The 14,841-nt window shown below is 50.2% G+C and overlaps 1 pseudogene; it reads right to left on the bottom strand.

Annotated features, from left to right (window-relative positions):
- Positions 1–12,503: 12,503 nt before the first annotated feature.
- Positions 12,504–13,492, bottom strand: LOC123079587 (uncharacterized; annotated as a pseudogene).
- Positions 13,493–14,841: the final 1,349 nt, after the last annotated feature.

Consider the following 14,841-nt stretch of genomic DNA (forward strand, 5'->3'; position numbering starts at 1 on the left):
GCGAACCGGATACTCTCGATACGTGAGGTTATCTTGGAGATCAAGCGTTTCGTGGTCTACTCCGCGGATGGGATCCGAGAAGCAACGCCTGAGTTGAGAGACGTGGAAGACATCGTGAACTCGAGAAAGATGTGGGGGTAGTTCCAACTGGTAGGCAACCTCTCCTCGTTTAGCGAGAATGCGAAAAGGACCAATGTAACGAGGAGCCAACTTGCCCTTGATATCGAAACGATGGGTACCCTTCAAAGGAGTGACCCGAAGGTAAGCTTGGTCGCCAATTTCATAAGTCACTTCCTTATGACGACGGTCATACTGGCTCTTTTGACGAGATTGGGTTGTTTTCAATTCTCACGAATGATGCGAACTTGCTCTTCTGCCTCCTGGATCATGTCCGGTCCAAAGAATTGTCTTTCACCGGTTTCTGACCACTTCAAAGGTGTTCGACATCTTCGTCCATAGAGAATCTCAAAAGGAGCTTTCTTGAGACTGGATTGATAGCTATTGTTATAAGCAAACTCGGCAAAAGGAAGACATTTCTCCCAATCCATACCGAATGAGATAACGCAAGCTCTAATCATGTCTTCGAGAATTTGGTTGACCCTTTCCACCTGACCACTCGACTGAGGGTGGAAAGCGGTACTGAAGGAAAGATGGGTTCCCATGGAAGTTTGGAAACTATTCCAGAAATGAGAAGCGAAAAGACTACCACGGTCTGAATTGATCTCTAGTGGAACACCATGAAGTGAAACTATTCGAGAAATATATAAGTCAGCGAGCTGACTAGCGGTGATACTATCTCGAACAGGAAGGAAGTGAGCCACTTTGGAAAGACGGTCAACAACTACGAAGATAGCGTTATTCCCTTTCTTGGTCTTGGGAAAGCCGGTGATGAAGTCCATACCAACTTTATCCCATTTCCACTCAGGAATAGCTAAAGGCTAAAGGGTGCCAGCAGGTCTTTGATGCTCTGCCTTAACGCGACGACAAATGTCACAGTTGGCAATAAACTAAGCAATCTCTCTCTTCATCCTAGTCCACCAGAACCTCTGGCGTAGGTCCTGATAAATCTTAGTGCTACCGGGATGAATCATGAGAGGAGATTCATGCGCCTCCTTAAGAATCAGTTGTCGAAGATGTTGATTCTTGGGAATCACCAAGCGATTCTCAAAGAAAACAACACCACGATCATCCATAGAGAAACATCCACCAACTCCCTTCTTAATGTTTCTCTTGATTCGGGAAATTCCCGTGTCCTGCTTTTGAGCTGCGATAATCTGATCCTCAAGATCAGGTTTCGCCACCAGGGTAGAAAGGAATCTGCGAGGAGCTATGTGAAGGTTAAGCTTACAGAATTCCTCATGGAGAAGTGGTTGGCCTTGCTGCAACATGAGATTATTACAGTAGGATTTATGACTTAGTGCATCAGCCATGACATTGGCTTTGCCTGGAGTGTAAGTAATCCCTAGATCATAATCTGAGATCACCTCCAACCAACGTCTTTGCCTAAGGTTCAAATCTGGTTGGGTGAAGATATACTTGAGACTCTGGTGATCGCTGTAGATCTCGCAACGTTTACCAAGAAGGTAATGTCGCCAGGTCTTGAGTGCATAGACTACGGCTGCAAGCTCTAGATCATGTGTAGGATAATTCTCCTCATGTGGATGCAACTGTCGAGATGCATAGGCAATCACATGACGATCCTGCATAAGAATGCAACCTAGTCCCTGTCGTGAGGCATCGCAGTAGATAACAAAGTCTTTAGTGAAATCCGGTGGCACAAGTATGGGAGCAGAAGTCAGGCGTCTTTTCAGTTCCTGAAAACTGTACTCACACTGTGGGGACCACTCAAACTTTTTATCTTTCTTGAGAAGTTCCGTGAGGGGTTTGGCTACTTTGGAGAAGTTTTCAACAAAACGGCGGCAATAGCTGGCTAGACCAAGGAAGCTCCTAACTTGTTTAACGGTTTCGGGTGGGGTCCAATCGAGAACGGCCTTAACTCTCTCGGGGTTGACAGCAATGCCCTTACCAGAGATTACGTGGCCTAGGTAGGTCACTTCTGGCAACCAAAATTCACACTTGGAGAACTTGGCATAAAGGCGGTGCTCTCTGAGTTTTTCTAACACAAGTCTAAGATGTTCGGCATGCTCTTCCTCGTTCTTCGAGTAAATAAGAATATCATCGAGATAAACCACGACGAACTTATCTAAGTACTCCATGAAGGTCGAGTTCATCAAGCGGGAGAAAGTAGCTGGAGCGTTGGTTAGGCCAAAGGACATGACGGTGTACTTGTACTGGCCATAACGAGTGACAAAGGCCGTCTTGGGGATGTCCCCGTTTCTGATCTTGATTTGGTGGTAGCCTAACCTCAAATCCATCTTGGAGAAGACTGAGGATCCAGCGAGCTGATCATACAGGTCATTGATCCTGGGGAGCGGATATTTGTTCTTTATCGTGACCAAATTAACGGGACGATAATCTACAACCATCCGATCCGTACCATCCTTCTTCTTAACAAAGAGGACGGGGCAAGCCCAAGGAGAAGAACTAGGACGGATGAAACCCTTTTGCAAGGACTCATCAAGTTGTTTCTTAAGCTCGGCTAGTTCTAAGGGTGCCATCTTGTAAGGTCTCCTGGAGATTGGAGCTGTTCCTGGGATAAGATCTATGACGAACTCTACATCTCTGTCAGGTGGAATGCCTGGCAGTTCCTCTGGAAAGACATCAAGAAAGTCACGGACTACCGGGATATCTTCAAGGTTTGGAAGAGGGATGGCATTAAGAGAATAGAGTTGGCGCTTTGCAACTCTAGTGGAGACAGTGACTATCTTGCCAGATGGATGTGTAAGCTGAACAGACCTGGTGTAACAATCAATCTTGGCATGATGAGCTGTCATCCAGTCCATACCCAAGATGATGTTAATATCCGAAGACTTGAGAGATATCAAGGAAGCAAGGAATACAAGTCTGTCAACAAGGATTTCATTGCCATAACTTATCCTAGAAGTTTGCCATTTGGATCCAGGGGTTTGAATAAGTAGAGGAGAGGGCATATCACAAAATGACATGTCGTGCAAGCGGGCATAGCTTTCAGAAATGAAGGAATGAGACGCTCCAGTATCGAACAGAACCGATGCTGGATGACAGTTAACAAGGAGTGTACCAAGAACGACATCTGGATCATCATGAGCGTCTTTAGCTGAGACATGATGCACACGTCCATGTTCAGTGCGAGCTGGCTTGGCACTGATCGTCTTGCGTGATGGCTTACCATGGCCAATAGACTTCTTGGGCTGGGGTGGAGCAACTCTGGCCTGAGTGCAAATACAGGCAATGTGGCCTGGCTCTCCGCACTTGTAACAAATCTTGGAGGTAGGATGTGGACCCGCATTGGCAGGTGGTCCACCAATAGGCCTGGGTGGAGCATACTGCTGAACTGGATGAGGTGCCACATAAGATGGCCTCAGTACATATCCCTAAGGAAGAGCAGAGTTTGGAACCCAAATCCGGCGCTTCTGAGAACCAGAACCGGAGGAAGATCCCAAATCATGGGTGTGCTTACGAGACTCCTCGTAAGTGAGCTGAGTTGTCTCTGCATTAATGGCCTTGTTCACAAGAGCTTGGAATGTATCACAATGATGTAGGTGGAGATCACGACACAACTTGGGGTTGAGACCCTTCCGGAACCTAGCCTACTTCTTGGCGTCCGTGGACACCTCTTCTGAAGCATAACGGGCGAGGTTCTCAAACTCTCTACTGTAAGCATCAACAGCCATCTTACCCTGGGTGAAACTACAGAACTCTTCTCTCTTGCGATCTATGAGGGCCTCAGGAATGTGATGCTCGCGAAAAGCTTCAATGAAATCCCTCCAGGTAGGAGTCTGACCAGCTGGAAGCATAGCCTCATAATTCTGCCACCAAAGACTAGCAGGACCTTCCAGGTGGTATGTGGCATAGGTGACCTTGTCATCTTCAGATATGTTTGCGGAACGCAACTTATGAGTGATGCTACGGAGCCAGTCATCTGCATCGAGTGGCTCGATGGAATGATGAAAGGTGGGTGGGTGCAAGCGAATGAAGTCATGAATGGTTACAGACCCTTTGAACTGATGTGCGGTGTTCTCCTCGATATGTGCCAACAAGCGGTTAGACTCACGCTTGTTCCTCTCCATCTCTAGCATGAACTCTGTCAACGAAGGCTGGTCGGGAGGATCCTCATCCCTACCATCTCCATGGTTCTGGCTACGAACAACAGAACTTCGCTTAGCTGATGACATCCTGGGAAACGAAACCAGGGACGGAATCAACATCATCTATAAGCTATAGAATGTAGGACAAGAAAATTAGTATCTCTCGAACTTCTAGGGCGATTCCGGCAGCATAACGGCAGTAAAATGCTCCGAATGAGACATCCTGCCAACAATGGGGTAGTACAACAACTCAACATCACCACTCAAGGTTCTGAGACCATACTAAACAGGCTACACCGGAAGTACTCGAAACTGGGGTATGACTCTGATCAACCAATCCTATGGGACTACGGAGTAGTAACACGTGATCCTGATAGACGGAAGAGAAAGCCTAGTTCATTAACCCCGTAGGAAAGATATGATGACTCAGATCAGAAGGCCATGAGGTAAAGGAGTAAAAAGAGCCTTACGTTTCTTCCCACAATCAATTCCCTTACATAACTAGGGAATTTCTAGACTCAACTTCGACCAGTTTGGCTTGGTAATCCTACAGGCAGTCAGGCTCTGATACCAAAGCTGTCAGGACCCCGATTCTATGCCACACCTATCTAGCATGTAACACCTCATATCACTTTGCGGCCTCACGCACGGTATTCCCACGGGTGTCGCCTTACCATGTCCGGGACCGTTTGCGCCTTTTGGCACACGTATATGATAGTGTTTCTAGCATCCATATGACAAAGAACCCGGGCTGACATGGCTAGTCGTGAACCCAAAGTGGCACTAACTTACAGGGACAGGCATACATGACCCAGCATCGAACGTGTCGGTCATCAGCGAGTGAATCCGGGCTGTAGCAACTGGGCTAGCAGGACTCCGGTAAACCGGGCTATAGCAGGCTAATAGGACTCCGGTATTCACCGCGTGACATTTCCTCGAAGGGACAGACACAGGAACGAAGAAGGACACATGCCGGCCAGCCTAAGTGTTCCGGAGCAGTAGCACGCTACCATGGCTCAGTGGAAACACTAGGAGACATTTCCCGGTAAGAGAAGCTACTAAGGATAAACAACTAGATAGTCAGATCCCACACATAGCAATACACGTTACACGTACGCATAACATGCAAGTATGTGCTGTACAACATGGCATCACAGCATAACTCAACAACTCATATAGATAAGGCTCAAAGAGCCATCATAGCATTTATTGCAAACAGGGGTCACAGGACCCATCATACAGAGCATACAAGCAACAAGCGGAAGCATTACATGTCTGGGTACAGACATCTACAAATGAAAAAGGCTGAAGAGCCTGACTATCTACAACATCCGATCAAGATCGTAGCTGAGGTACAAGCTACTCGTCGAAGTCCACGAGAACACTAGTAAGACCGAAGTCTCCGATGCAAAAACATAAATAAAGCAACATGAGTACAAAGGTACTCAGCAAGACTTACATCAGATCCTATCATACATGCATTTGTATCAAGAGGGTAATGTGGGGTTTAGTTGCAGCAAGCCAGCTTTGACTCTGTGGCTATCCTGTTCTACGACTACCAGAACTTCTTTGAGGTGATATGGCGCACACGAGTCCACTAATCACCACACAATACACTACTATGGATTCATCCCGTCTCCCTACGAGAAGGCCATCCATAACACTCACACTTGCCTTGAACATTTTAGAGTATCCACTTCAAGTTGTCTATGTACCATGTAAGCATCCAAGAAGTCCATAACCGCGGACCCGGCTATTCGAATAGATCATGTTAACCCTGCAGGGGTGTACTTCTTCACACACGCTCTCGCCACTTACCGCCGTGTACACGTCATGTATCTCGGCAACCTTCAAGCGGAAGCCTGGCGAGGGTGTCGGCCACGACCTGACTAACCACACAAGACTCTAGTCCAGGTTTATCGCCTATTCGGGTTCCATCCGCAAGGAGATCCGGCCGGGGTTTCACTCACGGCCCCAAACGATGTGTGCAGGGTTCCCAAGCCCACCTCGCCGGATGGATCTACGCTTGGTACACCGTGCCACTTGTGCCTAGTCTGTCCCAAGCCCACCTGGCCGGGTGCCACTTGGTAGACTACTAACACTACCTACAAACACCAGAAACTAGTTGCGACTCCTGGACAGAGATCAAGTTGGTTAATAAGTCGAGAGGGCTTGGAGCGCCCGGAGCCCAATGTGTGGTAGTATCGAGTCATTGGACAACATACATAGAACTCGGTGCTTAAGGACGGTTCCAGTGAGACAACCCACCATGTACTCCTACATGGCCTCTCACCGCTACCTTTACCAAATCGTGTTCACACACTTAACTCTCAGCACCAGAACATCTCGTAACACTCCAATTCATTCCCAATGAATCAGACCTAACACAACTCTAAGCAATAGCAGGCATAGCATGGTAGGAACACATCAGTGGCTTCAATCAACTCCTACACATGCTACTGGGTTTCAACTATTTACTGTGGCAATGACAGGTCATGCAGAGGAATGGGTTCAACTACCGCAGCACAAAGTAGCAGATGAATCGTTGTTGTCCTAATGCAATAACAAAGAGCAGGAGCGAGAGAGTAGGATTATATCGGAATGAACAAGGGGTTTGCTTGCCTGGTATATCAACAAGGAAGGCACTGCTCCTCAGACAGGTACTCTGGAACACTCTCCGGAGCAGGACCTATCGAAAAGGAACAGTGTCGACAATCAAAACACAATCATATGCAACAACATGATGCATGAACATGGCATGTAGATGTGATGCTGTTTGAGATAATGCAACTAGCATCCATTTGGTTGAAATCCATTTGAACCAAAGGTTCAAATGCATCTCCAAATTAAGCCCTTATATAAGCCATTTTAGTGTTTCACTTATACAGTAGGTATAAGTTGGTTTGTCATGCATGGAACTAGTACAGATGGATAGATTGCATTTTTCTGATAATTTTTCATATATAAATTATTTCAATCTGAGCTACGGTTGAATTTCTATGAATTTTTGAAGTTTTGCTAATTTTCTGGAATTTCCTGTTTTAAAATAATGCCAAAAATAAATAATTGCGTCAGCATGATGTCATCACTACGTCAGCGAGTCAACGGCGCTGACCACGTCAAACCTGGCGCGTGGGGTCCACACGTCAGTGACCGGCTAGTTAACAGGGGGTTATATTATCCTAATTAAAGGATTAGTGGCGCTGGGGCCCACTGTCAGAGTCAGGGGGGTTAGATTAGGTGGTGAGGTTAGCAGCTAAACACGCGCCACGTCAGTCGCCGGAGTTTCGCCGGCGACGACCTCGAGCCACGGCGGAAGTTCGCCGGAACGAGCTGGAGGCCACGGTTTGGCACACGGAGGCCACCGGCGGGTAGCCCATGCACGGGCGCATCCAGCCGCGCTCAGGGAAGGCCGTGGGAACGGCGGAGCTCGCCGGAGCAGAGCTCGCGGCAGCGGCCGGAGTCGGGCGCGAGCGGGGTTGCGGCTGCGGTGTGCGAGGGCGAGAACGGAGAGGGGGAGGAGGAGCAGCAGCTCACAGCGATCCCGATGGGCTTGACGGCGAGCTCGGGGATGCGCTGTGGTCGACGGGATGGCGATGGGGATCCACGGCGGCCGGCGGTGAAGAGACGACGGTGACGACGATGGAGGCCGTCCGGAGGTGCGTGGCTCGACGAGGAGGTAGAGGGGGTCGCGGTGGAGCTGGGGAGCGTGTCGGGGAGGTGCGGGAGTGGTCGAGGGCGCGGCAGCAGTGGCCGGTGGCGGTGGTGGCGCTCGGCCGCGAGAGAGAGAGCGAGGGAGAGGAGAGGAGAGGACTGGGGAGAGTGAGAGGGTCCGGGGGGCGCGTGGCGTCGAAGCGTGAGGAGAAGGGCCTGGAGCGGCCAGGCAAGCAGCTGCGTGCCGACGCGCGCGGCGTCGGGCACCGCTTCCCCTCTGCCTACTGGCAAGAGGAGGAAGACGGCTATGCCCCTGGTGGGCTGGGCCAGAACAGGATCGGGCCGGCCAGAGGCGCCAGGTAAGAAGCCCAGGTAAAGTTTTCCTTTTTATTTCTTTTCTATTTTCCTGACATTTGTTTTGATTTAATTAAAATACTAAATCATTTTATTACCTTATGCCAATTTTTGCAGGAGATAACTATATTATTCCAGAGCTCCTCAGCAAATGGCATAATTTTTGGACATATATTATATATATGACATATATATATCCAATGCAAATAATTATCGGATTAATCCAAATGGCCAAAATAAATATCCATGAGCTCCTAAAATATTTGTTTGAATTTTACCTCTGACCAATATTTTCAGAGAGCAACATGAACATTTTCTTGGACCTTTTTGGAACAATTTTTATTTGGATCATTTTGAGAGATGATTCTGAGGGTTTCACAAGTCCTCATTTCAAAATTAAATGGAATTTGAAAATAATGCACAACTGGATAGCTAGTCTAGGTCATACCAGAACTAGGGATGTGACAAGAAAATACCCTAACTTCTTTGCCCCGGCGGTGATCCAAAGGTTTGCCTCGTCGATGATGGTGTTGAGTAGAGTTGGCGGAGGCTTGCTCTTATGCCGGAACACTCTTGCGTTTCTCTCATTCCAAATGACCCATGACACAAGCATGGTGATCGAGGCCTACGCTTTTCGATTAGTGGTGCCCACGGCGCTCATGCTCGCCCACCATGTCTTGACTGAGTTGAAGGAGCTCCACGCCGACGTTTCCATGTCGTGTATGAGAAATTTCTGAATAACCAAATTCCAAAGCCTCAACGTGAAGCGGCATCTGAAGAATAGATGTGTTCCACATTCTTGCACTCCCCTGCACAAGGGGCAATGACCACAATTTGGCCAACCCCGCTTAGCCAGTCTATCGATGGTCCAAATTATATCTTGCAGTGCGAGCCAAGCAAAGAACTTGACCTTCGGTGGGGCCCAAGGCTTCCAAACCATTTGGTCCATGGGGGAGAGGACCAAACGCAAAAAGTGTGCCCTGTAAGCAGAGGCCGCAGAGTAATGCCCAGAGTCCGAGTGTTTCCATACTATGTCGTCCTCAGCAAGCTCATCAAGATGCACCTCATGTAGAAGCATCCAAAGGGTGAAGGATTGTGTTACGTTTACAGTGGAAACAACCACAGGTGGCCTAATTTTGAGGATCCACGCGTTTTCCTTGAGGGCCTCCCGTACCTTCCAATGTTTCTGCGATGAAGACTCGTAGATGAGAGGAGCAATGTCCTTGGGCTTGCACCCAAGAAGCCAAGGGGATTCCCAGAAGAGTGACTTCGCCCCATTCCCGGCCGTGATTGTGGTGCTAGCATAGAAGAAGTTGAGATCTTCCTCATCACACGGGTTACCTCTCCCAACCCACAATTTTGTTGGCTCCTTCCATTCATACCAAGGCCAGCGCAGTCTCAAGGCCCACGCAAACTTATTGGTGTTGAGGACGCCAAGCCCACCATAAGCAAGTGGCCGACACACAATGTCCCAATTTACCTTGCATTTTGCCCCGGTTGTCTTATCTGACCCAGACCACAGGAAGGCCTTCTCAAGCTTGTCGATGTTTTGGAGGATGGTGGGCTGAATGACAAGCGGCGTGATGAAGTAGGTCACTTGGGAAGCGAGCACCGACTTGACAAGAGCCGCGCGCCCAATGGTGGTGATGTTCTGGCCCTCATATGTTGTCAATCGGCTTGCCACCTTGTCCACAAGGAATTGCAAGTCAACGATCTTTAGCTTCCACACAGAGAGTGGTAGACCCAAATATCGTAGCGGGAAGGAGGCCCTAACAGCCGGCAGCCCTTGGGTGATTTACCCCATGTCAAGGTTTCCGCACCGAATCGGAACCATCGAGCTCTTATGGAAATTGGTGCACAGACCGGTGACATCCCCAAAGCCTCTCAGAATAGTCGCAAGGTTGTCCACATCACTTTTAATCGGAGCTACAAACACGGCTGCGTCGTCCGCATAGAGGGAGGTACGCACCATGACACCTCTCCCTCGGAGCTTATGAAGTAGCCCCTTTTTTGTCGCTATGTCGAGGATACGCTGTAGGGGGTCAATAGCTATGACAAACAAGAGTGGAGATACGGGGTCCCCTTGGCGTAGCCCTTGGCCGTGCTTGATGGGAGCACCAGGTACTCCATTCAAGAGGATCCTCGAAGATGAGGAACATAGGAGTGCTGCAATCCACTCTTGAAATTTGCTTGGGAAACCTCGTCTCTGAAGGAGGTCAAGCAAGTACTCCTATTTGACAGAGTCAAAGGCCTTGCGAATGTCCAACTTGAATAGCAGGGAGGGGGGTCTTGCTCTTGTGAAGGCGCCGCGCGAGGTTTCGAACATACATGAAGTTGTCGTGGATGCTTCGTGTTTTGATGAAAGCACTTTGAGCGTTGGAGACGAGGGAGGACATATGCGGTCAAAGCCTTATGGGAAGCACTTTTGCAATGATCTTGGTGATTCCATGAATGAGACTGATGGGTCTATAATCGACGATGCTCTCCGCCCCATCCTTCTTGGAAGCATCACAACATTCGCAGAATTGAGCCAGTGAAGATTTGTTGTGTGGAGGGAGTCAAAGCATTGAATCACCCTCATGAGGTCGTGCTTGATGATGGCCCAACACTTCTTGAAGAAGAGGCCGGTGAAGCCATCCGGCCCAGGCGCCTTGTCGCTAGGCATGCTATTTATTGCCTCGATGACCTCCTACTCGGAGAAGGGAGAGTCAAGCTCCTATAGGTCATGCGACTCCAGGTTAAGTTCCTCCCAATTGAAGTCCTTTGTGCTTGCACTTTCCCTCTTCATTATATGTGAGAAATGGTCGAGAATTATTTTTGCCTTGGCGTTGTGCTCGGTCACCCACCCTTGATCATTCATGATACGGTGAATATGGTTTTTCCTCCTTCGCGCATTAACCCAGCGATGAAAGAACTTTGTGTTGGCATCACCTTCTTTGATGTTTGCAATTCTGGCACATTGCTTCTTGCATGCTTTCTCGAGCACAGCCAGGCTTATGACCCTTCTCTTGAGCCTAGCCCGAAGGTCGATCTCCTCGGGGGAGAGCAGCCTTCTCTCTTGAGCAATGTCGAGGTGTAGGATCACCAAGAGGGCGGCATGGAGATGGACCTTAGCTTTAGAGAAGAGACCCCTACTCCACTGTGAGAGGCGCATCGCCGTTTTCTTTAGCTTGTGGAAAAGGATAATGTGTGGCTCGATGTGCTCAACGAGCTCGACCCAGGCCTTTTGGACCACCTCACTGAAGCCGGGCATAGAAGTCCAAAAGTTCTCGAATTTGAAAGTCTTAGGCCTCCTAGGACCCTTATCATCGGCGAGCAGGAGCGAGCAATGGTCGGATAGGGATGAAGAAAGTGCATGGAGCATGTGGTCGTTGAAGGTGGTGTCCCACTCCGCATTGCAAAAGAAGGAGTCAAGCTTGCTCAGGGTTGGGTTTGCCCTCTCGTTGCTCCAGGTGAACCTCCTATTCTGGAGGTGGATTTCTTTAAGCTCACAACTATTGAGAGTTGCACGGAACTGGTTGATTCGACTGGTGTTAACGTTCCGCTTGTTTTTATCCCTTGCCCGATAAATCTGGTTGAAATCCCCGGAGGCGATCCAAGCGACCCCAACAGGCGGCTTCTGGCTAATGAGATCGGCAAAGAACGCATCTTTGAGCGAAGAGTCGGTCGGGCCGTAAACGGTTGTTATCTTAAATCTCGCGCCCGAATCCCTGACACGAACCATGGCTGAGAGGCAATAGGTTGTAAAGGTGATGTTGGACATCTCCAGCAAGAGATCATCCCAGAGCAGGAGGATGCCTCCCCTCGTGCTGTTTGTCGGGTGTTGCGCAAAGCTGCGTAACCTATGGCCCCCCAAAAAACGCAGTCGTGAACTGGTCGATATTTTCAAGCTTTGTCTCCTGGAGACATACCACATGGCAAGACGAGGAAGCAATGGTTGCGTTAACTGTGGACCGCCTATCCGTGCAGTTAAGGCCCCTAACATTCCAGCTCAAGAAATTGATCGGTTGAGCTAACATAATTTAAACATGAGATCCCTGGAGCATATGCACGTATCATGAGCTGGGACAACCACGGTAGCACTTGGCATAATGGCAGGAGCAGCAACAAACTGCTTGCACCCGATTACAGTAGCAGACTCCCTAAGATGCAACAGCAACTCCACAGGCTTGAAACTAGGCATGTAGCCAGCATGCACACAAACTTCTACTCTAGAGATACCTTGGACCCAGTACATAGACACCCCAGGACATGCATTTGGTTGTACTAACATTTAACAAGATCAGCCCCAGTTTTGAGCAAAACTGCTTAGGTTGCAGCCTGCTGGAGCTCGGCCTCCTCATCGGCCCTCTCCAGGTCCAACGCGCTACCCCCACCATGCGAGAGGAGGGCCTCCTCCACAGCATGTGCATTCACGTCGTCCAGCTTAAAAAGCCCCCTCATGGTCGTGATCACCTCCGACGACAGGTGCTCTTTGAAGCGCTCTGCGAAGGCATCAAGGACTGCAGCAGTCACATCCTCACCATACTTGATGATGCCGAGGGAGCGACAGACCAGAATTTCTGCCGTTGTAGCCACTGGCGTGGCCCTGGGGTGGCTTGCCACCCGCGTCTTGTGCAGTGAAAGAGCACCGCCAACCCTGGAGATGGTCACACCAGCCATGGTTTTCCTGTGTGCAGCAGGAGCTCGGGGTGGCGTTGGAGCAAGGGTGGGTGTGGGCAGGATGGCTTCCTGGCGATCTTCAAATAGGGGTGCAAGGAAATGGAGGCCGGCCGCACTGACAACAGCCCTACGATGCCGCACGGGCAATAGAGTGCGGCATAACAGCCCATTGGACAACAGGGGTGGCATTGGGGAGGCCTCAAACCCCGGGGGCCTGGAAGGCGACGGAACAAGCAGCAGCAGCATCTGGGACGAGCAAAGCTCGAGCAGCGTCGGGCTTGGCATGTTCGGCACAAGCGCAACCAACCGAGCTTCATTCCTCATGGACCTCGGAGACGGCGGAAGGACGGTAGTTGGCGACAGCGGAGGCGAGACTGGAGGCGTGAGGCTCTCCTGAGACCGACGCCCGGCAGCGCGCGGTGAGGGGTGCCGCGCGACGCTGCGCCCACGTTCAGCCTCCAGCGGCAAGGTCAGCAAAGGATTCATCTCCATGACACGGGCCGCGTCCGGGCTGGAGGAGCCGGAGCCCAGCAGGACAGCAAACTCAGGCGGTGCAGCAACGACGACATGGTGATGGTCGTCGCGGTCGCAGCCAGCATCACCCCGGCGTTCCTCGCGCCCAGCACCGCGACCATGGTCCCGTGAGGAGTCCCGCGGCTACCTGGACAGGCTGCGCCTGATGCGCGCGCCCCACCCTTCCCTGTTGCGCGAGTCGTCGCGCCTCCTACGGTCCCTGTCTTCACGGTGCCTGTCTTGGTCATCGTCGCGGTCACGCCGGTGGTTGTTGTCAGGGCGGGAGATGGGCTCCCGTGGGTCTCGGGCCTGTCGCTCGCCGTCGACGACACCCTTCTGGAAGTTGTATCCCTTGGACACAACCTTGGGGCCTTGTGTCGGATCCTCGTGGATCGAGAGATGGATGATGACCCGCCACTCCCGACCACGCTGTTCGAACGCCAGTTGGTCGCCCGCACGCGCCGGCAGGGTCACCCAGTTGACGCGCGGGTATTTATTGCCTCGATGACCTCCTCCTCGGAGAAGGGAGAGTCAAGCTCCTGTAGGTCATGCGACTCCAGGTTAAGTTCCTCCCAATTGAAGTCCTTTGTGCTTGCACTTCCCCTCTTCATTATATGCGAGAAATGGTCGTGAATTATTTTTTCCTTGGCGTTGTGCTCGGTCACCCACCCTTGATCATTCATGATACAGTGAATGTGGTTTTTCCTCCTTCGCGCATTAACCTGGCGATGAAAGAACTTTGTGTTGGCATCACCTTCTTTGATGTTTGCAATTCTATGATTGGGTCGTTGTGGACGTACCGCAAGACACCCATCACATGGTTTCCCACTGGAGTTGTGCATATTGATAGCCTCTGAATCGTATATGAAGCGCACACTGTATGACAGCTTTGGTGTCATATACGGAGCGCACTTTGTCTGAATATATGGAAGCTGTCATGAAAAAATGTAAACGCGAAATCATCCTAATGGCTGTTTACATATCATGCGATCGATTCCTCGGTGACACATTCTTTTTCTCTTCCAATCTTCAATACATCTATATTCAGTTAAACCAACAATATCCAGTTAAACCCCAGCACGGTGGTGAGGGTTTGGACGACCACGAGCACAACCGTGAGGGTGAGTGCGATTACGACGAGGTACCAATTTTGATGGTAATTTCAACTTTCATGTGCCGATTTCCGGTAGCGACCACTCGATTCTAACGGTGATGCTAGAAACCGGAAGGCCAATCCAATGCATGACCCAATTTCATCTGCTCCAGTTCATTTGAGTTGAAACGGACAAATGTCATGGCCCAATGGGCGGGAGCATGAGCAAATTTAGGCCGAATTTGCCTCCATACGGACATTGGATTGACTTGTGCACGTCCTCTCATCGTTTGCCATCGGGCCCGCATGTCGGTTGTGCAACCACTTCCTGCCGACCCCATTTAATCCGCATGCGTGGTCGGGTCCGCACATCAGCCT

This window comes from Triticum aestivum, chromosome 1B, assembly GCF_018294505.1.
Source record: "Triticum aestivum cultivar Chinese Spring chromosome 1B, IWGSC CS RefSeq v2.1, whole genome shotgun sequence".
Classification (NCBI taxonomy): Eukaryota; Viridiplantae; Streptophyta; class Magnoliopsida; order Poales; family Poaceae; genus Triticum; species Triticum aestivum.